Here is a 26,273-nt window from a genome sequence, read left to right on the forward strand (position 1 = left end):
GTGGCTGGAGGGAGGAGGGATAAGCGCTCCCAGTTCCCTTCGCTCCCCCCAGCCCCCACCAGGACCCCATCCCAAATCCCTGCCATCAGCAGAGGCGAAGGAGCGGGGCCATGAGGAGCGAGGGTGATAGATAACAGCCCTCTGTGCCGGCGAGATAAATAGCCCCAGCAGCGCCAAGCTGTACTCGGCCAGAAGCTAATAGGGGCTGTCAGGGCAGTTTAGAGGAGCAGAGCATCGTTTCGGGGCCCGGCTGGGAGGACGCCGAGGGGAAGTGACAAGGAAGCTGAGCAGAAAGCGACAGGCAGTACACAAAGAGCATGTCCTCTGTAAGTGGTGATAAACCTTGGAAAAAAAAGAGAAAAGCTAAATCAGTTGTTTAGCCGATGTACCACATGCTGACAGGGCAAATGTGAAGGCTTTTATGGCCACATGGGTTTTCATTTGCAGTTATTCATAGCGGAGCCGGGCGCTTTATCTCACTTTACATTATGTGCAACCACAATGCAGACACTTGCACCGCAACGCATTGCCTCCCTGGAAAATATTAATATGTAAATGTCAGGCTCAGAGGGCAGCGAGGGAACGGCAGGCAGGGAGCAGGCCGGGAGATAAAACCTGTCCTGGAAGGGAGGGGGGCGAGCAGGACCCCCAGCCCGCACCCTCGGGTGTGCAGGAAGGGGGAGGCACAGCTGGGACGGCGCGTGCAGAGAGGAGCTCGGTGTGCATTTGTGTGTGGGCACACGTGTGTGCACCATGCACTGCCTCAGCTGAGAGGGGTGTGTGTGTGTGTGTGTGTGTGTGTGTGAGCACAAACACGTGTGCACAGCATCCCTCAGCAGAGAGGGATGGATTCCTGCGTGTGCACTCACACACGTGTGCACAACCCCTCCCTTGCAGCACAGGATGTGCACGTGCCTCACCTCTGCAGGACAGACACCCTCGGTGACCTGCCATGTGTCACAATCCACGGACACCCCCCACACCACCCGAGCACCCCCATGCACCCACGACAGTCCCGGGGAGCCGTGCCCACCCCGAGGGATGTGTGGCGAGGCCATGGGAGGGCCGCCACGCCGGGCTGGGAGGCAGCCCCGGCCGGGCAGAGCGCGCCGGCGCGGCGTGCCAGCGCCTGCACAGCCCCGGCGGGCAGCGCTCCAGCCATGCCTGCTGTTCCTGGGCTCCATTCCTCTCCAAGAGCCTCCAGCCCCGGGGTAGTGCCAGACTGACAGCCTGGAGGCTATTTATTCGCAGGCAGAGGCAGCGGGAGCTGCTGGCGGATGCAGCCGCCTTTGTCCTACAGGGAAGTTTGCTCCCTGCCTCCTGCCTGCCCCCCATCTCCCCTGGTTTTCCACCTCCACACCCTGATGCACCATCCAAACGCAGGGAGGCATTTGGGGGAGTTCCCAGCCCGGGGTTCCCAGCCCCAGTGTCCACTGTGCCATGGCAGGACTCGCCACAAGGCCCTGGCACACAGGGACACCGGGCAGCTGCCACGCTCCCCCTGCCCCAGCAGCCTTCAGCATCAGCCCGTCAGGCCAAGGCGCTGGAGGTGGCACCCCAAAGGTGGTGGGGGGAGGAGGAGGGTGGGCACCCACCCCTGGGCTTTTCTCCTTGGCACAGTGCCTGCTGGGGTGGGGGGCACCTCCGAAACGCGGCCCCCTCGGCCGTTACCAGGAGAATCGCTGGCAGCCGGCGCTGGCACGGGGACAAGCCTGGGAGAGAGGTGGCCCCCCAGCACCTCGGGGAAGGGAACAATCCCTGGGCATTTCTTTTTTGGCAGGCCCCGGGTGCCCCCCCCTCTGCACCCCCCCGTCCTCCTCCCGCGCTCGCTCGGGTGCAGGGACACAATTAAATCAGTGTTCTGCTAACAATCTGCCGGCTAATAAGACATTTTCCTCCCTCTCCCTCCTCCCCCCCACTCCACCCCAATCCGTGTGTGATGGGAGCGCTTTGATATGAGAGTGGACTCTAATGGGTTCGGTGTAAGGGAGCCTTAATTTATTACGTGCCTGTAATTGATGTTTGTATAAAGTAGCTCTTACAGCTCCTCAGAGTGGGAGATGAAAAGCAATCAGTCAGCCATTTGCCTCCAAAGGAAGGAGAGAGAAGACAGACAGCGAGAAAGAACCAGACATACTCATCAAGCCTGGAGAAAAACCCAGAAAACGAGGGAACAAACAAAATCACCCCTGCGCAGCCTCACCAGCGGCTCTGGCACCGCTGGGTATCACCGCCAGCATCCCTGGGTACCACCACCAGCATCTCTGGACATCACTGCCAGCATCCCTGGGTATCAGCATCAACATCCTTGGGCCGTGCTGCCAGCATCCCTGGGTACCAGTGCCAGCACCCTTGGGTATTACTGCAAGCATCTCTGGGTACCACTGCCAGCATCCCTGGGTACCAACACCAGCATCCCTGGGTACTGCTGGCAGTCCCTGACTGCCACCAACAGCATCCCTGGGTACCACTGCCAGCATCCCTGGGTACCAACACCAGCATCCCTGGGTACTGCTGGCAGTCCCTGACTGCCACCAACAGCATCCCTGGGTACCACTGCCAGCATCCCTGGGTACCACTGCCAGCATCCCTGGGTACCACCCTGGGTACCAGCTGCCACAATCCTGGGTACCTCACCACCCCAACATTCCCAGGGCCGGATCCTGATGGGAATGCCAGGGGCAGGCGCCTTGTGGAGCTGTGGCAGGGCAGGATGAGGCCGGGGCTGATGAGGCTGCAGCAGCCGGTGCTGAGCTGCTCTAATGACGGCGGGCGCTGGGGAGTCACGTGCCGCCCAGCGCCGGCTGGGGAGCTGTACGTCACCGGCCCCGGCAAAAAATCGGTGCTAAATTGAATCAATCCATCTTGGAAATGGCTCTTGTCAGCCAGTGTCAGGGAGAGCGTCTGCAGGAGAGGGATCAGGCGGGGGCAGGCCGGCGAGGGCCAGGCGGGCGGCACCGCTGCTGCGGCACTGCTGGGTGTCTCCTGACCCCCCCAGATGTTGGATATGGGGGGTCCTCCTGCCGTCGAGGGGGCAGAGCAGGATGGGATCCTCATCATCCATCCAGCAGGGAAAGCAGAGTCCAGAGCAGACAGCATGCCTCAGTTTCCCCACACTCCGTGCCCCTCTATCGGGTGAAGGGGAGCAGCTCCACATCAGGTAAAACCCCAGGAGGGTTGGAGACCTCCCCAGTGCCCACGTGCACCACAACACTGTGCCCAGGGCAGAGTGTGCCAAGCTGGGAAGGACGATTCCACACCAGGGAGACAAAGACGCCGGCACTTGACACAAATATAGATGGATCCTCGGAGTACGGACCCTGCAGCCTGGCAAATTAAAACGTAGCGCGAAAGGGGGGACGGAAACAGCCCCGGTGATTGATTTTCCATCCAGACATTCAAACCAACCGAATATGTCACCCAGACGAGCCCTCGGAAAGCGGCGGCAAGCCCAGATTTATCCTCCGCTTGGGCCAGAGACCATCAATCCCTATCCAACCCTGGGAAATGGCTTCACGCCCCTGCCCTCCCATCACGGTGCCCATCCCATCACCGGGCCAGCAGGTGGGATAGGCACCACGAGGGAAAGATGGGGCTCAGGAGCTGTTACCGTGCCAGGAAAGAGGATCCAGGCACAGGGACACATACCCAAGCTGCTAACGAAGGCAATTAGAGGGGAAAGCATCCCTCGCACCGCTTCTCCTAATTAAGAACCATCCAATTCCCCAGCCCGCCTGTTCCCCGGCTCCGGTACAGCCTGTTATTTACCTGCAGCTAATAGGTTGGGCGCAGCTAATGATAGTCTTGTATCAAATGGCTGGATCTTGGCTTCTGACAGCTTTAAAGACCCGTCTCGGGGACACGAGGGTTTCTAATTACGGGGTTCGTCACGGGAAGGCTGGGTTCAACGCCAGTCACTCTCCCTGGGTGACATTTCTGCCCGGATTGGAAATCTAAACACAGCCCAGCCAGTTAAGGTTAAAAATACGGCGCTTGACAAGACAAGGGATCATAATTTGGGTCACCGCCGGGTTTAATTAATTGGAATGGAGCAATCAAAGCACAGCGTGCGGTAATTACAGCCCCGGTTGGGGCAGGGCTGGGGGAGGCGGGTGAAGGGATGGGTGGGGGATGCTCCCCACCGTGGGGACGGGCAGGGAGGCATCGCCCTCACCCCGGGGTGCAGGCAGGCATCGCGTGCAAGGAGCAGGCAGGGCAGGCAGGGAGACGCGAAGGAAGCGAGCTGGGAGCTCCCAAGCACGCCATTCCCAGCGGATCACATGCCAGCCCCACAGGAATCCTGGCCAGGCAAAGCGGGTTCCATCCCCAGTGTCCCCATCCCCACAGTGCCACGCGGCTGCAGCCCAGGCTCCCAGGCACCACCGCGGCTCTGCCGAGTGATTTATTTTCACCAATTACCAGGGCACTTTTCCCTTCGCCAGGACCACGCTTAATTGATTGGAACCTATTGAAAACAAATTAACTGGCACCGGGGCGCAGGGACCTGTTTATGGCTCCTCCGTGGGGGGAGGACACGTGAGTGGCTCTGACACGTGGGTGATGCACGGTGGGATCAGGGGAGGAAGGGGGGACAACCCAAATATCCCCCTAAATATCCGCAGCGCTGTTCGCTGGCTCCTCTGCGATGGTTAATGCTGATGTGCAAGGGGAAACTGAGGCACGGAGCAGCATGGAGCTCACATCCTGGCACTCCCTTGCTGGAAAAGCTCGCTGTGGCATGGACAGGACCAAAATGTTCCTCCCAACCGCAGTGCCCCGGAGGAGGGATGCTCACAACGGTGACCCCATTAAGCGAACCCAGCTAGCATTAATTTGACCCCATCCGCCGCGCGCTAATCAGCTGTAACCGTGGCACCCAGCTCAATCCAAATTGATTTACCGAGGCTGGAAATGGATACAAATGTGATTAAAGGCTTTTTATTTTCCATAGGTCCTCTCTAAAATGATTTAAATCAATTGCTACGTGCAGGGTCCTCTTCCTCCTCCCCGGCTGACCCCACGGCGCCGCGCTGTCGGCCGGGGCGAGTGGGGAATAACACCCCCACTTTCTACATCTGCCCCATAAACCCAGCCGGAGGGGAGCAGCACCCCAATTTCCCCCTGTGACCCACTCACACCCCTCGCTGGACCCCTCACATCCTTCATGGGCGGGATGCCGGCACGCCGGGCGGCCCTGGCGAGCGATCAAAGCCCATTAGGCTGAGCGCCGATGCGCGCCCGTTGTTCGTCAATTATTCAAACAATAATTGCACCCTTATTTAAAGTCTAGTCTTGCGTGCGCAGCACTGCAGGCTGCCAAGGCCCACGTTAGATTTACACCCCCGGCGCGCTCCCGCCGCCAATTAATTAAGCAAACACATTCCTCCGCACACTCTCAGGTGTGCAACCTGCCCAGTTCAGGTTCAGCCCGGCAGCACTGACACATTCCCCACCTGGGCGAGGGGTCACAGCCCCTGGGGGGCCCTATTAGGGCTCCCTGGTTTTAGGATTTCCCTCGGGTTGGCTGCTCTCACTCTGCTCCAAAGCTGATTAAAGATTAAGCGGTCCCCTCATCTGCTTCCCCACAATTTTTCCCAAATTTGGGGGAAAAAAAAGCAAGGAGGAGGGGGCTGACACCAGCATCAATTGTTGGGGGGCCCCCTTGTCCCCAGCAGTCCCTAACAAGGGGGGAGGCTGGGAGTGACAGTCACCAAGAGGTCAATTCATTCATCTGGCCATGTTATTACAAGTCCAAATTTATTGTCACCGGGCCACATTAGCGCTGGCATGGAGGACACAAGGTGGCACCCCTACTGAATAAGCAGATAAATGAAAGACATCTGGAGAGCAGAATGAAGGGGCAGATTATTAATGCTGAAATTTAGAAGCCAAGGTCTAAGCCACGAATCCATCAGCGCAACCAGTTATGTCCAATAAATTAGGAGAGATAAGGATTGAAGGATGGTATATTAAAGGCAACATTCATTTCTGAACTGGCACGAGGGCTTGCAGGCATCCTGCCTCTGCAGGGTTAACCCTTGGTGGGCAGGGATGTGGAACGCGGGATGTGGCAGAGCTGGGGAGGCCGATGGTCCCTGCACAGAGCACACCCTGCCACCAGCTGCCTGATCTGGGGTTGTCACCAGTGCTCACGAGGGGGTGTGAAGGAGGGTGCACCCCAGTGGAAGGGGCACTACGACGGAGGTGCAAGGTGACAATGGAGAGGCTGGCAGGGGAGCACAGGGCATCCCATACCCACTGGGCAGGGGGCACAGGGCTCCCCAGCCCTTCCTGCAGCCCATCCAACCTCCCCAGTTAAGGGAGGCCTGGGGGTCTGCGTGGCTCCTCACAGCATCTGTGACCTCCGTCCCTGGGCTGGGGTTCAGCCGGCCCTGACGGTTCTTTGGGGAGTTGTGGATCTTCTCAGCTCTACAGCGACAGGGAGTCATTGCCACGGGCGACAGGTAAGGACTGAAGGGACAGAGCCTGTCCAGCCACCCCAGCCTCAGGCCGGACAGCTGTCACCAGGAATTTTCCCCCTATTCCTCCTTCTTTGGCTGCCTCCCAACCACAGCCCCCATCCCACCCCACAGGCCCCACCACACCATCACCTCCTGGTTGTGCCTGCCTCAGTTTCCCTAATGGCATCACAACAGAATGGCAGGATTTGGCTACCTGAGAACACTTCCGTGCCTATCCTGCTGATGTGAGGCTGCAGCCTGGCACCTTCAGGACACGTTATCCCTGGGGAAAGCAAGAGAACACAGCAGGCCAGGGACCCATGACCTCCTCAGTGGCACAGCCCTGGGAAGGAGTGTGCACCTCCATGTCATGATGCCAGTAAGGGGAAAAATCAGGATTTTTTGCTCCCAGGTTTGGCAGGGTGACTGCTCAGCAATGAGGCCACTCACCTGCGTCTCCCCTTGGCACCTCAAAAGTGGCATTTTGGAGGAGAGATGTGCAAAGATGGGGAGATGATGGCAAAACAGGGGGTCCCTCATGGTCCAGCAGCAAAGGGATGTAGGGCAGGAAGGCACACAGGGCCCCCGTCACCGACCTGGCCCCCACAACACCAACTGAGCCCCCTGCCCAGTCCCAAGCCCTCCCAGCACCAACACAGCTCCAGCCTCCCCCGTGCTCCCAGCAGTCTCAGCCTTCCCAGTGCTCCCACCAGTTTCAGCGTCTCTCCCCCTCCCCGCAGTGGCTCCCGAGCAAATTTCAACCAGCCTCATCTGGCATCTGAGGGATTTGGGATTTGTTTAAGCTCTTTTCACCCGCCAGACTTTAATCGGCGCGTTTGCCTGACCTCCAGCCCTGGTGCAACCCCGGCTGTGCCGGCGGTGCCGCCCGAGGGTCCTGGCTCGGGGCGATTCCCAGCGCCAAAGCCCGGGGCTGCCCCCAGGATAGCTGGGATTAGCTATCAAATAACTTTGCATTTAAACCCTTTTTAACAGGGCTGGAGGTCGGGAGGGTAAGGGCAGAGGTTAAGCCTGGCCGCGGCCGGGCGCTGACCCCGCGGTCGGGGACGCCGGAGAGGGGACGGGGCGGCACGCGGGGCTGGGGGGTGTGGGACCCTCGCCCCAGCCATGCCACCCACCCACTCCCCCTTGCACGGTGGGGCCAGGGAGGGGACGGCTTGTCGGGACCTCGCAATGGGGTGTCCCCACAAGAAGGGGTGTCCCCACAGGAGGGCTGTCCCGCAGCCCCAGCCTCGCCACCCCCATCACTTACTGAGGCTCTGCAGCAAAGACGACCAGCTCTTCATCTCCAGCATGGTGGGGTTCCCGTGCCCCCCTCCCCAGGCCGGTGCTCAGGCTGCTGGGGGGGCCCAGCACCGGTCCCACACCCCGGCAGCGGGAGGCACAGCCCCGGCGCTGAGCCGCCAGCGGGTGACAGCGACCATTTTATTGCCTTTTAACTCTGCCTGCGTGGCTCCAGTGCGCTCATCCTCCCCCTCCCCGCCGCCCAGGCTGGTCCTGAGTTGGGGAGCTTTGCTTTTCCCTCCCTTCCCTCCTCCTCCCTCCTTGCACTTGATAGCAGCCTTGTCAAGCCCGCCGAGCTGTGCTGACCCCTGCCCTGGCGCTGCTAATTAAGGCGGCACAGTGACAGCCCCAGTGCCTCGCCAGAGCGCCGCGGCACCGCTGCTCCTAATTGGAGATGCTTTTGAGTTCTCAAAAACCACCCAGCTGGGGCTGGGGGTCCTGGAGGGTCCTGCACCCATGCCAGGGGGTGGTGCTGCAGGGGGATGCAGCGCCCAGCCTGCACCCATCAGCATCCCGGATATTGAGATCCCAGGAATTATAGAGAAACTGATGCAAAATTGGATAAAAAGACCCTAAAGTCAGGAGGAAAGTGGGACTGGGATGGATGAAGGTGAGCAATTCCCTCGGGAACGTCCCCTGCATGAGGGGCACCTCGTGCTGGGGCCTCCCGAGGTATTTTTGGATGGTGAGGAGTGAGGGCAACGGGCATGGCAGGGAGCCAGGACACGGGGCTGTATCTCCCTGCGGCAGAGCAGGGGCTGGCAGGGGCATCAGCCGGGACACCTGGCTCCTGCCCCTGTCTCTACCCCTCTGCTGAGACCCTGAATACCCTGGGGAGCCCCAGCACCGCTGGGGGAGCTCAAAGGGGTGCGCCAGCACCTACCCAGCCTCGGGGCCGTGTCCCCTGGGCCGTGCCAGCAGCCTGACGGATCCATTGTGTCGTGACAGACGAGCTGTTTTATCGCGGCGAGGGAGCCAGCGCCAGCCGTCAGGCTGACCCCGCCGGCGGGCTGAGGAGAAACAGAAGAGGGCTTGTATCATCCGGGGGTCAGAGGGCACCGAGGCAGCCGGCCCCCTCCCCGTGCTCCCAAATTCCTGGCATGCACGCCCGGGCAGGCAGCTGCGTGCGGCCCCTGAGCCGCAGGTGGGGGCTGGCAGGGTGTGGGGACAGACACCCCCCCCCCCACCCCCAGCACCCCCAGTCCCTGTGCTGCCAGCTCAGCTTACCCTTGTCATCCCTGTGACATGGGGACTGCGCTCTGAAACGGTGTCCCCAAGCTGTCGTGTCCTGTAGCATCCCTGAACTGGGGTCTCCAGTCTGTCCTGTCCCATCCCCTGAAATGGTGTTCCCAGCTGCCCCATCCCACTGCAGAAGCTGGGACACCACAGGGGGACACAGTCGGACAAGGATACTCACAGCCAGCCCAGTGTCTCCCAAGCCAAACCAGTGACCAGAGGTCACCACTTTTCCCATGCGACCCCAAAATCCAGTGTCACCTCCGTGTCAGGGCTCTAGTGGGACAGGCAGGGTGGGATGGCGATTGCAGCCATGATTCACATGCAATTAATTGGAAATCACATCCCCAAGGCCAGAGCAATGTCCCAGCACAGTGAGATGGGGACGTCTGGTAGGACCCCACTCCCTGCTCCCAGCAGCAGGAGTTTTGGGCAAGGACTAATCAATGCTGCCTCTCCCAAAACTGTCCCCAAGACTCACATCCCTCTGGGATCAATCTCACTGGGCTGACATCCCTGGCATCAGGCACGGCCAAGCTGTGGGGGCATGATGGTGCCAACCACATGGGTCAGAGCCTGTCTTTTTACCTTCACCCTGGTACAGGAGGTCTGTGTGGGCCAGTGGGGAGTAAATCCCCCCTGGAACCTCTCTGAGCTCCCCATCCCTTCCTCCCCTCCCTTCCAGCAGCCTTTGTGCCGCCGCCGAGCCGGCACCTCCGGGGTGGATGCATTAAGGCAGCACAAAGCAGAGCCGAGAGGCATTTCGGGTGCAATTTTCCCTGCTCCATTATTGACAAACAAGCTGCTTTGTGCAGGTGATGCCGAGGCCAGCGCAGCAGCTGGGACACTGTGCCACGCTGTGCCACGCTGTGCCAGCTGGACAGCCCCACTCCTGCCCCACAGCCAGCCACGCTGCCTCCCCATCCGCCACATCCCAGGTCACGCAGATCCATGTCACTCCTGAAAACCAAGGGGGGATGAGGCAGGGGGAGAGCTCCGGGATGAGCAGTGGTGCCCAGGCGGGCGCTGGTGTCGCTGCCGGGCAGCCCCTTTCCCCCGGCCGGGGCGGCTGGGCACAGCGTGCGGCGAGTCTGTCGTTAGCGCCGTGCCAAACCCAAAGTGGCTGCTTCGGAACGGCAATCCAATAAAAGTGCTACTTGTCTATTTATCATCCTCAGGGCTTTTTATCACAGTGCAGATGGCTGCTACCTTCGCAAGGCACAGCAGTGTGCTGGCACGCGCCCGCCGCACAGAAGCTCGGGCGCCGCGGAGTCTGTGCGTACACCTGCGAGGAGCCGGCGGCCGCCTGCTCCAGAGAAGCCGGCCGGGAGCCGGGCAGCGCCGCCTGCCAGTGCCACAGCACCCCAGGACACGCCAGGTCCCCGCCTGGGTGGTGTTTGCACCGGGCACTGGCACCAGGGATGGGCATTGGGCTTTGGAAAGGGGCACTTGCGCTGGGGATGTCCACCGGGCGTTCGCAGTGATCGTTTGCACAAGGTGTTTGCATGGCACCTTTGCATCAGGGTTGGGCACGGGGCATTGCCACTGGGCATTCCTCATCCCTGGAAGTGTTCAAGACCAGGTTGAACAGGGCTTGGAGCAACATGGTCCAGCGTAAGGTGTCCCTGCCCACTACAGGGGGTTCAAACAAAGAAATCTTTAAGGTCTCTTCCAACTGAAACCATTCCACGATTCCATGATTTGCACTAGGGATGCTCAGGAGGTGTTGGCACAGGGCTGCTGCAGTGGGCACGCTCACTGGGCACTTGCAGGGGGTGTTTGTTTGCACTGGGCACCTGCAGCGGGCATTTGCACTGGGGGTTATTAGCGGGCGTTCCACTGGGCACCCACAGCCTGTCATTACCCAGCTGGGCGGGCTGTGGGCAGCGGCAGCAGCGGGCACAGGGCGGTGGGTGGGAGCCGCTGGAGCAGGTGATTAAAGCTGTATTAAGTGTCTGTCTGCACGCGGGAGAAAACACACCTAATTATCCACTGGAGTCGGCCGGGAGGGAGGAGCGGCCCCGATCGCAATCACGTAATGAAGTGGAACGCAGGGCCAGGCCTGGCGCGGGCGGTAATTAAAAGGCAGCAAAGCCAGAATTGCAACGGTGGCAGGCAGCGGGCAGGGTCCCAAACCCAGAGCCTCTGACTTCCATGGGAATCCCTCCTCAGGGAGCCCATTCACATCCCCACTCCAGCACACTGGCCCGTGCACCGTGGGCTCAAGCGTCACCTGCTTGTGCCAAAACCCCCCTGCACGGCACAACACCGGCGCACTCCAGCAAAGCCACCCGGGTGCCAGGACACAGTGCCAGCACCCCTGCCCTGCCCGCGGGCGCCGGGCAGGCAGCGCCATGGCACCGTTGCATGGGCGTCGAGCGCGGCCCGCTGCGCGGAGGCGATGCCGGGACACGGAGGGCCGGCGCCGCTGGAACGGGCGGCGGCGAGGCGGCAGGGGCGGCCGGCCCCACCTCTTGCACCGAAGCCAAAGCCGCCAACCCACGCCGCCGCTCCCCGAGCGGGTCCGGCAGGTCAGGAGCGCCCCGGGGAGACGCCGTGTCGCCCTGCCTGTGCCCGGCGTCCGCAGCACCGCTGCAGGGACCCCACACCCGCGCCTCCCCCTTGGTCTGGCTGCCCCAGCCGGTTGGGAAGCGGCCGGGCTTGCCCGGGAATGCCGCTTGCATCAGCCCCGGCCTGGCTGGCACCGCTGGCAGGCAGGGACGTGCAGTGCCGGCGGGCAGCACACTGGGGTCAGGCCCTGGAGAGGAGCAGCAGGGTAAGGGCATCCCCGGCAACACCGCAGGGACCCCCACATCTCTTGGGGGGGTGGCACAGGGCTGAGCGGGCACAGGGGTGGTGGCACAGGGCTGTGACTCAGTGGGGCAGTGAGCACCCATCCCATCTCCCTGTCATGCCAACTGCAGCACACCGCGGTGCAGGACTCACAGCCTCATCCATGGGACGGTGACAATCTCCACCACAACGTGCGCCACGGTGGCAGGCAGTGAGGACACAGGAAGACGTCCCCTCCTTCTCCTCTCCCTGTCTTTTTCTCCTTCCAATGTTTTTTTCCTCCAAGCTCTCCAGAACAAAGTACACACTCTACCTCTTCAAACCCACCACCATCTGTCCGTCCGTCTGAGCGCCGCAGCCCCGCCGCTCCGAGCGGCCGCCTCCGAGCAGATGGTGACAGGGGAAGGACAAGCCGCTGCCACACAGGGCCTCGACGGCGGCGGGTCACAGCGGCTCCATCGGCCCTGACCTCCTCATCCTCCCCGGCACGGTAATTACCCAGCGCGCCGAGCAAACAGCCTGCGCCGGGTCATTGTGCTGGACACCAACAAAGGGCGGCCGACGGCGGGACCTCCCGACCCCTGCCAGCCCCTGGCGACCCCGCCACCCCTGCCCTCCGCCAAAAGAGCAATAAATCAAAGAGATGGGACAGGGACAGGCTGGCAGGCGGGGATGGGGATGGGTCTCCCACCCCACCAGCACGTGGGTGCACCCCCAGCACCTCAGCAATGAGCCTTGGCTGCTCCGCAGCCCCCCCGGATTAGTGAGGCCATGCAAAGCATGGGAGCCATCCCCCTCCCTGGCCGAGGGGACAAGTCCCTGCTGCCCTTGGGGACACGCACAGGCTGTGTGCGCTCCCAGGGTGAGCGCAGAGCAGTGAGGGCTGCTTCCTCCCCCTCCACCCTCCGGTCACAGCCAGTTAATGGGGAATTTCATGGGTGCGGCACAGCGGAGCGCGGCCGGGAACATGCCGGAGCCATCTGCTCGCAGGACCTGGGGCTGTCGAGCCGCCCTGACCTCGGCAAGGCAAACAATTTGCAGGAGCAGATGTCGCACCCTCCCTTCCCCCCGGGGATGTGGGTGTGTCACCCCCGGGGCTCGGCACCCCTACAAACCCCCGGCACCTCGGGGTGGTCCCTTGCACCGAGCTGGGGGCACAACCAGAGAGCCAAGGCGCATTGCAGAGACCTGGGAATCTCACTGCAGGAGTGACACCCCCCCAAAATGTGGCGCCTTTGGGAATCTGGGCATGGCACAGCGGCACAGAGGATGATCCCTGCTCCCTCCTGGCACCCCGGGCACCAGTCAGGTGCCACCTCACAGGCTGCCATCCCCCTGTGCTCGCTGGCAAGGATTCGGAGAGCCGGCTGTGCCCACAAGAGCTCATACCCTGCAACCCTCCTGGCGTGCCAGGCACAAAGGTGCCTGGCTCTGCAACCACCCGCACGTAGCACGGCGTGGCACGGGGGTAAAGGTGCAGGTGCGGCTGCTCCGGCAGCAGATCTCAGCCGGATCCAGGCTGGTTTCCCGCAGGTCCTCGGGAGTGGCTAGCACCGGTGTCTTTTGGACTGATTAAAATTCATTCTGCATGATTTAGGACCTAATCTCGGTGAAACTCCACAGCGCTTTATTAATAGCGCATTAGTGGATAATTCATGCGTTCGGATGAAAAATCAGCCCGTGTTATTCTCCGGGAGGGGGGGGAACACGCTGGGGGGGGGGACACGGGCGCGGGGAGGGGGGCACCCCACTCGCCCAGCCTCCCGCACCTCCCCGCCGCCGCCACATCCCGGCGAGGCAGCAGCCCTTCTGACAACTGCCACCACTCATTAATCTTGACGAGTTTTCTGCTGAATATTCTTCCACAGGCTTTCAAACCGTTCACTAATTGCAATTAATCACTTACCGAAACAGATGTCAGGAACAATGGAATTGGGAAGTCTGGAGGCTTGATAAAGCTGTCAGAGGAGCGCGCTCGTGTGGCAGCGGGTGCCAAAAGGCGCTGGCAACACCTTCCCCTAGCCATGTGCTGGGGGGACCCGGTGACCCCGTCCTGCCCGCGCGGCATCTGTCCACCCAGGAGAGGGAAAACGCACGGAGAGGGGGCACAGGGGGGCTCTGTGTCCCCATCAGCCACCAGCGCATGGGATGGGGATGTGGGAACTGGTTTGTGGTGGTGGGAGTGGCACACCTGCAGGGAATACCACGGATCCCATCAGCACGGCTTCACCATGACACCGGGGCGGCTCGGGCTCTGCTCTCCATCAGGAAAGCCGCACGGAGCCCCAGCGGGGCGTCACGTCCGCCGTGCCTCGCGCAGGCGACGGCACGTTCCCCGTCCCTGCCAGACGCCGCTTTAGCACCAGCAGGGATCCAACAGCCTTCCCCGGCAGGCGCGCCACGCTGTTTACCCATCACACATGAAAGGTGCCGAGCTGACAGCTCCAGAGATGGGAGACAGCTCCCGGAGACACTGACGGGGCCAAGGTGCCCGCGCGCCTTCGCCTCCTACCCTTGGAGACCCCAAGGGCCACCCCACAAGGTGACCCACGCAAGGGGCGGCCCCCGGGCTTCTGTTCCCCCTGCAGCTTTACCAGCTGCAGCTCTGCACACCCGCACACCTCAGCTGCTCCCCACAGCGTGAAGACATCCTTCGGGAACAAGGTGGGGACAGGCTGGGAGAGGGAGCACTTTCCCAGTCCCCCGCGAGGCAGAGGATGCTGCACAGCCTGAGGCCACCAAGAGCAATTAGCCCCGAGTCCCCCCACCACTGTGGGGACACTGCTGTGGGGACACCCACACCTCCCCAGCAGGCAGAGCCCGTGGGAGTGGAGCATCCTTCCAGGTCTGGCGCAGTGTGAGCCCAGCCCGGGGCTCGTGACCGGCGTGGCCTCGACACATGTTACAATAAATATTCCGCACAGACACCGTTCCATATGTATGATCCGGTGGGGTGATGATTTTTCTACTGATCACTGGAAGTGACAGCTGTGCGGAGAGCAGGAGAAACAAAGGCACCGACTGCTCTCCCCGTTACACTCTGCTAGCGACATGATGGTGTGACACGGAGCGGCAGCATCTGGTGGCACGGGGACTGGCAACCGGGACGGGACGCCTGTTAGCGCCCGCCACAAAGGGGTGGCCACGGGGTGGGGTGGAAATAAGGACGGCGTGGCCACGGGGATGGGGTGGTGAAGGAAATAGGGTGGAAATAAAGATGGAGTATCAATGGGGACAAGGTGACAATAAGGATAGGGTGGTAGTAGGGATGACATGGTCATATGAGGGAACAAGGTGACCATAGGACAAAGGTGGAAATAAGGATGAAGTGGCAATGGGGAAGGGGTGGCCATGGAGATGGAGTGGCAGTATGGACAGGGATGGATGGGGTGGCAGTGGGGACAGGAATGGATACAGGACAGCAATGGGTGCTGCGTAGCAGTGAAGATGGGGTGGGCATGGGATGGCAATGGGTATGAGGTGAAAAGAAGGATGGGATAGCAACATGGTGGGAACAGGGTAGCAGAGGGTGACAATGGGGATGGGGTGGCCATGGCAATAGGATGGAAATAAGGATGGAGTGGTAGTGGCAACAGGGTGGTAATGGGGACAGGATGGTGATGGGAATGGGGTGGAAATATGGAAAGGCATCAGTGTGGATGGGATGTCAATGAGAATAGGGCAGAAATAAGGATGGGGTGGCCATGGGGGTGGCTCCCATCAGCCCCCGCCATGTCCCACACTAGCAGCCAGCCCCTCCATCCTGCCCTCCTGCCACCGCAGCAGCCGTGGGAGCACCTGGCCGCTGCAGTGCAGCGCCCGGCCCAACCAGGGTCAATATTTGCATTTGATTTGCAAGCGTTTCCTCCCCCCAGATAACGGCAGGGCTGCCACAGGTACGGGAGGGAGAATGCTGGGTTGGGTTAATTATTAGTGAACATGCAAATTCCCACTCCACGAGATAACAATAAACACCATGATTTCAGCGAGATAAACAGGGCTTTAAATTTCCAGCAGCCTTTACTGGTGTAAAAATAAGCGTCCCTTATTTATTTAGCTCCTTTGAGAAACCACATCAGTCCCCAAACACAGTCTTTTACTGTCAAGATACAGTAGAAGCCTTTATAGGCGGCGAAGATCCTGACAGCTACCCCTAGCACAACCATCTTTTATTCATGCTCATAATATAAACTGTATTGCCTCAGAAACAAAAGGATTTAACTCGCTGCTGGCTGGGTGGCAGCGGCCGAGCCGAGGTCCCTGCTGGGGGCACGTGGTTGGGATGGCTTTGCTCTGACATCCCACATCTCTTCATCCCTCAGGATGCCTCCTCCTAGGGACAGCGCTGAGACAGACCCCTGCTCTGATGCATCAGCATATCCATGGATAAAATAAGCCAAAATAACATTCCCCCCCCAACCTGGAGCCATTAGGCAAAGTCTCCGTGCTCTGCGGTTCCGAATCCCACCCTGCCTCCACAGACGCAGGAAGAGCAGCGGTTACAAGAGTGGTTCGTATTTAATAATGCAATTTATATTCCACTCTCAACATAAACTATTGTAAAGGCACACTAATGTAAAAATACATCTGGCTTGTCAATAGTTTATCTTCTGGATCTGCATCTAAATCCCTGGGCATTCTTGACTTATGGCTGCACCAGTGTCTAATGAATAAAAAGGTGCAAATTATAGGCCTTGCTTTAATGCTCATCATAAAATTAGATGATAGTTGCAAAAGCTGCATTCTCCTGCCCACAGTGCAGCAATGGTAAGCTATAAATAAAGTGTATTTAATGTATCCCAGCGCTGCGCAGAGCCAGGAAACAGTATGTTACTGCACAGCCTTCAATGGATCCGCCACCAGTTCAATGAAGTGATAACTGATCCATCATGTGAATTTATGTTAACTGTCTGCTCGCAAAGTCACGGCCCCAGCACTGTAAATAGCCCACAATCCTTCCAGCCCGGCCTGCCTGCCAATAAACCTGTCACCGGCAGCCTGGGAGCAGCCACCTTAGGACACCGCAGACAAACCATTACAGCTTGGGTTTCCTCCTGGTTTTTCCATCACCGCCGTGCCTCGGTTTACCCACAGCCCAGCACCCCCCTCCTCGGGGCTTCCCAACCCCATGCAATGCTTTTCCACCTCCCTGGAGCTGTCACATCAGGGATGCGGGAAGCCCAGATGGGATCCGGGGGGCTGGGGGGGGCGTGGGTGGGATGGCTCCTGTTCTGGCGACAGGCAAATGATGGGAAGGGGGGGACAGGCTGAAAGTGGAGCCCCTCCAGTTCCTGCCACAGGGTGGGATGCAGAGCCAGGAGGGATGGTGGGAACAATTCACTGGATGGGGACAGAAATGTAACTGCATCGTGACTGGAAAGCATCCTCCTCTGGCAGAGATGTGTGTCCCAGGGCTGGCACCTGGGAAGGAGACATCCCTAGGAAGAACTTCCTGGGAAAACATGGTCTTCAGGAAGGAGATGTTCCTTAAATTGTGGTCCCCAGGGAGAAGACATTCTCAGGAAGATGTTCCCAAGAAGCAGATGTCTTTGGGAAGGAGGTGTCCTTGGGAAGTTGTCATCCCCTGGAATGAAACATCCACAGCAAAGATGTCCCTGGTAAGGTGTCCCAGGGAAGATGATGTCCTAGGGAAGGACACAGCCCCAGGAAGAGGATGACCCTGAGAAAATGAGGGAAGGAGATGTCCCCAGGAAGCAGATGTCTTTGGGAAGGAGATGTGTTCAGGAAGGAGATGTGCTCAGGAAGAAGACATCCCTGGAAGGAGATGTCCCCAGCAAGGGGACTTTGCTGGGAAGGTGTCTTCTACAGGGAGTTGTCCCTGGGAATAAGATGTCTCTGGGAAGATATTATCTCCTGGAAGGAGACATCCCCCGCAAGGATGTCCCTGGGAAGGTGTCATCCACAGAGAGGTGTCTCTGGAAAAGTGTCAGGAAGAGGATGTCCCTGGGAAGATGTGATACTCAGGAGGGAGATGTGTCTGAGATGTCTCCAGGAAGACACAGTCCTGGGGAAGACGTTCCCAGGAAGCAGACATATTTGGGAAGGAGATGTCCCTAGGAAGGAGACATCCCTGGGAAGATGTCACCCCCCTGGAAGGTCACCTCCCTGGCACAGATGTCCCAGGGCAGGCGTCACCTGCAGGGATGCATCACTGGGAAGATGTCCCAGGGAAGAAGACATCCCTTAGGAAGGAGATGTCCCCCTTCAAAGAGCCCAAACCCATGGAGCCCCAGCAGTGAGAGACAGGAGACACAGTGATCCTTGGGGAGCAAGGTGGCACCCGGAAGGACACGGGGGACACTGCGCCCACAGGAAGCGGCATTTGCCACCATCCGGCTCTCATTAACGTGGCGCTGAGCAGCCCCTAATAATAGCAACAGTAAATTCTCCTACCCAATTCGGGTCCATTTCTATAAATAATGTAGAATCTTTGTATTTACTGACAGGTTGTAAAAGTATCAGTGAGAATAATGTGAAATCAGGAGCTGCTGAATAATTCATGGCAGCGGCTCCGCTCTCCCCGTCCCCGCGCTCCCCTGGCCCCGGCGTTTACACGACAGCACCTTGTGCCTGGGTTTATCTCATAAAAACCAGGACTAACGACCTGGCACTAATTCTTTATCAACAGGGACTTTTACAGTGAGGGGAGGAGGAAGGAAATAGAAAGAAATAAAAATAACCCCAGGTGCACTCTATAAAAAATGCATGGGCCCATGTCCTCGCCTCTGCACGGAGCTGGCCATCCCCGGTTCCTCCCGTCTGCAATTCCCCACAGACCCCACCGCCTCTCCAAAAATTACTATTAATTGGCAGCACCCACAGCCACACACTGGCATCATCCTGGGGTAGCAAGTGCAGGAAGAGTGGCACAACCCTGCTGGGACATGGGGACAGTGGCACGACCCATGGGAACACTAGGAGGACTGATGGAGAGACTGGCAGGACCCATGGGAAGGATGGTAGGACCCCTGGTGACACCAATAAGACCCATGGGGATGGTGGCAGGAGCCATGGGAACACCAGCAAAGCCCACAGGAATGATGGCAGGACCCAGGGGGATGGGGACAGGACCCACGGGGATGGTGACAGGACCCATGGGAACACTGCCAGGGCCCACAGGGATAATGACAGAACCCATGGGGACAATGGCAGGATTCTCCCTGTCCCCATGCCACCCTCAAGGCGGCCAGCCTGGGGCAGCAAACCCCTGCTGGGGGCAGATGGGTTAAATTTGGGCAGAAAAATCTGATCACCGGGGCAACTAATCCCTGTAACAACCTGATCCGGTGTCCCTCATCCCTCCTGCCACCTCTGAGGGCGATGGGGACAGTGGGGACGCCCCTGCAGCTGCCCCCATCCCCTCCCCAGAACAATACCTACCCGCCGCTGTTTTGATGTGCGGCACAAAGCCGGGAGAGCTTTCCATGTAACATGATAAAAGCAAGTCCCCAGCCAGCACAATTATTTGATAATTCTCCCTTAACACCCATCAAATTAAAGCAATGTCCAAGGGCTGCCTGAAGTGGCACTGATAGGTATTAAACTTTAATGAGATTTAATGGCACTGCCCTACTTTTTAAGCGCTCGGGCCTACATTTATGAACATTTAATTTCCCGGGCCCTGACCTCTTTTTTTCCCCCCCCCTTTTCCCCATGGCCCCCCCTGCCCGCCAGCACAGCTGGATTCTGTTAGCGCTGGCAGCCGCCCCGACCTGGGATGCTCGGCCAGCCCTGAGCCCATGGAAATCTCCAGGCGCTGCAGGGTGAGATCTTGACTCCTGCAGGGAGCTGAGCAGGGAGGGGGAGCCCAGGGAAAAGCCAGGGGGGAATGGAGGTGCAGATGTATTTCACCAGCAGCAAACACAGCCAAATTTATGGAATGACTTAATTAATTTGCTCTTGGGATGAAATGATGCTGCGGGTCCGAGAGGTTGGAGGGCCCTCATCCTGCTGCAATGGTTTTGCTTAGGCACACCTGAAAAATACGTGTGCCCCCGCTGCAAACCCACTGTGCCAGGGCAGATCTGGGGGCTCAGACCCCTCAATGCCCCCAGGGACAGAGCACAGCCCACTGATCCAGTATATTGCTGCCCTCTAGTGTGTATGGGACAGCCCAGGCCTGCTGTCACTTGTCCCCCTGGCCACTTGGCCACCTAGCATGCTACGTCTCAAGTGGGGACAGCTGATGAGATGCTCAGAGCCCTGACAGACAGAGGCTCTGTCTACCTCAGCACCCCAAAATCCCACTAATGTGGCTGCAAGATGGGCACCGTGGCACAGACTGGCACCAGTGACACTGGGCATCACCTCCTGCCCCACGGCATGGCAACGCCAGGTTTGATGGGGCTTGCAGTAACCTGGACTAGTGGAAGGTGTCCCTGCCCATGGCAGGGGGTTGGAATGAGAGGAGCTTTGAGGTCACTTCCAACTCAAACTACCCTGTGATTCTGTGGTCCTGGTGGGATACAGGCTGCAGCATTTCCCTACACTGGGAATACCAACCATGAAGAGGGGCTGCTGGCATGGGTGACCACTCATGGCATGGGGGTTAGAGAAACTGAGGCACACACCAGGGCAGCCAGGCTTCTGAGCTGGAAATGTCCCACTCCCGCCTTCCCAGCACCCACCTCAACTGCAGGGAGCCCAGCAGCAGGAATGCAAAGGCAGGGCAATAAAAGGGAGTGTTATCATGCGCCAGCAGAGCTGACAGCTCAGGGAGGAGAGCAGGGAGGGAGGGAAAGGAACAGAAAGGGAAAAAAAAAACCCCACCCTTAACCCTGAGATCACTTATCATTCAGGCTGCATCACGCATCTAGAAAGTGCAGACACAAAAATGTAATGTCATAACATTCGCAGTTCAATAACCTTTGCTTCACGAGACGGCTTGAACTGTCAGAGGAGCTGGAAGGTAAATATTTCAGCGCCCAGGCACTGAATGCAAAGGCGTGGGGAGGGGGTCGGCTTCGGCTTCCCCAGCTTGCCTCGACACGTTCAAATATCCCCCGCCATAAATCCCGGCCGGCGCTGGGGAAAGGCCGTGGCGCAGATAAAATACGAGCAGATATAAAGGCAGACACCTTTATTGTTCGGCAAAGTCTTCCAACAAGTTATGAACCCACAGCTTGACCCTAACCCATCATCTTGTTATACAGCGGAAACAAAGGCAGCGCCGGGAGCCGGGGCTGGAGCGGGGCAGGATGCGGGTGGGAAGGAGGAAAACCCAGCCTGCCTCCTCCACGGGGGCTATTTGGGTGTAATTCATCCCTAAACCCCACATCTACCACGCTGCAGGCTGCCGGTGGGGAGCAGACCCCGTGTTAGCCCCTTGCAAGGAGCCTCCCTGCCAGGTTCAAGGGTACAGAACTCCCTTGGCCGGGGTTAACAGGAGCAGGACCCAGCAAACTCCGGTTAACCAGGATGGCTCATGTGCCATGCGGGCAGGAGGAAGGAGATTGCACAGCCAAGGACCAACGGCTACGGGGGCTGGCAAACCAGTGAGGGATCCAAAAGGGAGCAGAGCGATTTCCCAGTGGGGAAAAATCCCCTAACAGCACTGGGAAGGTGCTGGCACCAGGGCTGTGCATGCAAAGGGACAGCATGGCACAGTGGACGGTCCAAGGCGGCTGCACAGCACAGCGAGCAGCAGCCTGGTGTCCAAGCCAGCTGCACGGCACGGTACAGCACAGCACGGTGGGCAACAGCAGTGCCAAAGCAGCTTGCACAGCCCCTGCGTGGCACACGCTGCACGGACCTCCCCGCTCCAACTGCGCGGCACAGCTGGGGACAACCGCAGCCACCTGCCTGCAGCTGGGCTGGCTCTGCCACGGCGCAGCCCCAACGCGGGGGAACAGCAGCGCCAACGCTCGCAGGGGAGCGGGACACCCCCGTGCCAAGCAGGGAGGGCGTCAAAGGGGGCACGGCCGCGGTGAGGAACAGTTAAACGGCCCCCGCCCGCACGGGGCGTGCGGCAACAGGCACCATCACACCCTGCCCAAACACCTGCTACCGCCGCGCTGGCACGGGGCGAGCGCCCGGGGCGGGCACAGCGGCGGCGGCGGCAGCGGGGAGCACGCCAGGGCCCGCAGCGAGAAGCGGCATGTCTGCGCTTGGCAGCACAACAGAGAGCAGGTGACAAGCGCGCCGGCGGTCGCTTTATTACAGGAAGCGAGCACACAAGCATCTGACGCCGCGCTGCCTGGAGAGAAAATAAAACACCCCCCTCCCCTGCTATTAACAATCCCTCTGCGGGCGCGGGAGAAGGGCCCCCGGATGCGGGGGGTGGGTGCCCTGCTGCAAAATGATGGCCCGGTGGCATCACAGCTCAGCCTCCCCCCCCCGCACCACTCCCAAGGCCAAGTAAATCCCAAGGGAGTAAAATTATGTGTGTGTGCACAAACATTTTTCCTCGGCAAACACTCCCCGAGACAACAAATTCAGCCGCCCCTGCACCCGCTCCCGCGCCGCCCCGCTCCTCTGACCCAGCAATTAGAGGCAGGCATTAATATTTAAATATTGCCAGCTCGGGAGAAAGGAAATCAAATAAAACACGCCAGCGTGCCGACAGCACATCCCGCTCCTGCTGCATCGGCCTCAAAGAGGGTGCACGGCAGCAGGGGGGGTGCTGTGCCACATTGCTGGGGACACCAGCGTACTGATGTCACAAGGGGAACCCCCTTTTCTGGGCCAAATCGGGGTGAGCAAGGAGGCAGTGAGCTAATGGTGGGCAAGCAGCAGTGATGCTGTTGCCTGCTCAGCCGGGGGGTTTCAAAGGAACCCCAACCCCACACTGACCGTGTTTTGGGGTTCCCACTCCCTCCCCGACACAAGGCACCCGCCTGCAGGGTGCTGGGGACACACACATTCAGGCTGCACCCCGCCTCGGGAGTCACCCCCGCGGTCCCCCGGGTGCTCGGAGGCGGGCGCTGGCCCAGCAAAGAGGATTTACTGCTCAACGCAAGGGGCTTTAGAGGCAATAACTTTCCCTCCTCTTGACTTAAATGGATTTGAAACTTCAAAAAGGATCGAGGGGGCAGGCTGCCAAGCGGCCGCCCCCAAGGGCTGACCCCGCAGGGGCTGGGGGGGCCGAGGGGGGGCTGCGAGCCCAGCCAGGGCCAACGGCCGTGGCTGATAAGGGGTGGGGGGGCCCAGAAGGCCCCGAGATAAGGCGGCCGCCGTTACGGGCGCGGGAGCTCTGGGGCGCTTCCTCCCGCCCCGCGGTGCAACCGCCGGCAGGCAGTGGGGTGCCGGGGTGGGGGGACATGGGGGGGACGTGGGGCACCCGGGGCATGAAGCACGAGGCATGGCAAGGGCCAGTTCAAGGGCAATCCCCCTGGCAGCCTGCCCGGGCAGCAGCCACAGGCCAAGCTCTGTCCCGGCTGCTCCTTCTCGGGGCTCAGCGGGGCTGCCCCACAGCCCCTCGGGGGCACCCAGCACCCCACAGGTGGGTGATGCACCCCAGCATTGCCAGCACACGGTGGTCTGGGCTGGGTGCCCCCACTGGGCAGTGATGGCAGGGGCTATCTGCTGCTGCCCACAGCAAGGCCATGCCTTACACCCGGAGCTGGCGGCGGTGCCAGGGCTCCGGGACAGAGGTGTGACCCATGGCACCGTGCCCTGATGCTGGAGAGAGCACCACCACCTCCCACACGGCTGGCACAGCCACAAACCCCCCAGGAACAGCCCCTCCAGGCCTCAACCTCCCACGGGCCAGACAGCAGGGTGAGGGAGAGGGCTGGGAACAAACAGAGGAGCAGCGATTAAAACTAACATTAAAACTAACACCCCCTCCTCAAGCTGCCCCCCAGCCTGTACCCCTGTCCCAGCCACCGGCGTGCCAGGAAGGAATAAACTGTCCTGCGTCCTTCAGCACCCTCCCTGTGCCCCACAGCAGCCTGGCCCCCCGCCAAAGCCACCATCTCCTCGCTGCAGCTCCCTGCCCTGCAGCCAACACGCTCACCCCCCTCCACCGGCCAGAACAGGCCCCGTGTGCGCACACAGGAGCGCAGTCCCACCGGGATGCGCACCGGGACGTGCAGGCACACGCACCCGGCGTGCCCCCAGCGCGGGGTCACGCACAGAGGCACGCGTGTGCTCACGGCCAGCCCCCCCTGCACGCCGACCCCCCAGCCCCGTGAGACCCGCTGGCCGTGGCCGGCCAGCCCTGCCAGGGCGCCGTGCCCATCGTGCTCCCCGGCAGGTCACACAACCAGGCTGCCGGGCGCACGCCTCGCTCACTCACACCCACAAACCACACGGGCTCACCCCGGTGCTCGCCGGCGCACGCGCGCCCTTGCAGGAAGAGGCGCTGGCTTCCCGCTGCCTTCTCCCTCCATTAACTCCCTCCCTGGATCTGGATCCTGCTCGTGGCCCAGCGGGCACCCACGCGGCGCCCACAGCTCTGTGCCCTCCGCCACGGGAGGAGGATGGGGATGGGGATGAAGAGAGCATGGCGCTCCCCCCTGCTGCCCCGAGCGCTGGCAGTGGGCGCTTGCCCAGGGCTTGGGGACAGATGCTACCAATGGGGCACTCAATTGACAGATGCCACCCATTGGGGACTGGCACCCATGTCACCATGCCGAGCAGACACGGCAGGGCATGGTGAGCCAGCGGCCCCAGGGCGAAGGGCACGGCAGGCAGCACAGGCAGGGCTGGAAGAGCCAGCACGGAGCAGGGCATTAAAGGCGGAGGCAGGCGAGACGCCGGGGCCGCGGCATCACCCCGGCACAGGGTGCGGTGCCCAGGCTCCTCACGTCCGGCTCAGTCAGCAACACGGTCCCTCCCCAGCTCTGGCGGTCCTGGGTGTCCAGAAATATTGGTGGGTAAACTGAGGCAGGGTCTCAACGCTGCACCCTGTGTGCCTGCATTGTGAGAAGGATAGGCACCAAGGCAAGGAGAAGGGTCAAGGTCAGGGCCACCCGGTGCCCTGCCAGCCATGGGAAATGACCCCAAGGGTCTCTCTGGAATGTGGGTCATGGGGACTGAGCACCTCAGTTGGCCCCAGACCCTGAGGCCACAGAACCCAGAGGGTCTCATCTCCCCACAACATTCCCCAGCTGGATCCCCAACTCCAAAGCAACCTCCATTTTCCACATCACGGGGTCCCCCAAGGCCAGGGTGACCTCTGTCCACAACATCACAGGGTACCTGAAGCTTGGGGAGACCTCTGTCCCCCCCCTGATGGGGTACCCCTCCAGCAGGGCGACCTCCACTTCTCCCACAGTAAGGGCCTCCAAGCCAAAGGCAACTCCCATCCTCCAGGCCACAGGGTCCCCCTGCCTCAGGGTGACCTCCATCCCACAAACAACAGTGACCCCCAAAGCTCAGTCTGGCCACCACCCTCTGTGTCACGGGATCCCCCAACTCTGGGGTGACATCAGTCCACACACAATGGGGTCCCCAAACTCCAAGGTGACCTCCATCCCCCACATCACAGGGAACCCCAACCCCAGGGCAACCATGGGGTCTCTCAACCCCAGGGTGACCTTGGTCTCCCAAACCATGGGTTCCTCCAGACCCAGGGTGACCTCTGCTCCCCTTACAACGGGGTTCCCCAAACCAGGGTGATCTCCATCCCCCATACCATGCGTTCCCCTAACCACAAGGCGACCTCTGCCCCTTAGACCGTGAGGTCCCCCAACTCCAGGGTGACCTCCATTCACCAAACAACCGCGCCCCCAAATCCCAGGGCGACCTCCACCCCCTATATCATGGGGTCCCCCAACCCCCGGCTGACCTCCATCCCCCACAGCACAGTCTCTCTCAGCCCCAGGGTGACCTCTCTGTCCCCCACACCACAGAGTCCCCCAACCCCCGGGTGACCTCCATCCCCCACACCAGAACCCCCCAGCAGAGGGGCTGGGGCGGGGATTGCGAGCGGCGGGGTCACACCAGCCCCATCCCACCCCTCCAGCACAACTGCCCCCCGGGGGGGACCCCGCTGCCCCCTCCCCACGGCGCTGCTGGGTGGGGGGGGGTCCCCGTGGGTTGGGGGGTGGGTCACTCACCCGCGGGCCGCGCTGTCCAACGGGGGCTGCGCTCCTCCATGGGCAGCGCCGGAGGGAGCGGAGCGGAGCCGAGCCGAGCCGTGCCGAGCCTTCCCCCGCCGCTTCCTGCTTCCCTCGGCGCCCGCCCGCCGCCCCGAGAGCCGCACGGCTGGAGCGTGACTCACCGGGGGCCGGGCCGGGCAGGGCAGGGCAGGGCGGCGGGGGCGGGGGCGGCGGGCACCGGGAGCGAGGCACGGGGCGCTCCGAAAACAGGGATGCTGGGCAGGGGGCGGAACCCCCCGCACCCGGGACCACCGGGAGTTCACCGGGAATGGGGGTTCCCCCCGTGCGGGGGGGTCCCGCGGGGTCTCGGTCCTTCCACGGCGTGCCAAGAATTAGGGTGATGGGGGTGTCACTCCTGATCACGGCGCACAGGTGACCCCGCCCCAGATGTAGAGATGGGGGGATGCCTGTGCCA

The 26,273-nt window shown here is 60.8% G+C and overlaps 1 protein-coding gene and 1 long non-coding RNA gene across 5 annotated transcripts in view; both read right to left on the bottom strand.

Moving 5' to 3' along the window:
• The window catches only part of GSE1 (Gse1 coiled-coil protein), a 100,719-nt gene that overhangs the window by 36,829 nt on the left and 37,617 nt on the right, over positions 1 to 26,273 (bottom strand). The gene's annotated exons all lie outside the window — the stretch shown is intronic.
• On the bottom strand, positions 15,794 to 24,811 carry LOC137481426 (uncharacterized). The gene is made up of 2 exons (XR_011003493.1): positions 21,425 to 24,811; positions 15,794 to 21,377 (listed from the first exon to the last, which is right to left on the bottom strand). It is a non-coding gene; the product is annotated as an uncharacterized lncRNA (long non-coding RNA).

Source organism: Anomalospiza imberbis, chromosome 12 (genome assembly GCF_031753505.1).
Source record: "Anomalospiza imberbis isolate Cuckoo-Finch-1a 21T00152 chromosome 12, ASM3175350v1, whole genome shotgun sequence".
NCBI classification, from domain to species: Eukaryota; Metazoa; Chordata; class Aves; order Passeriformes; family Viduidae; genus Anomalospiza; species Anomalospiza imberbis.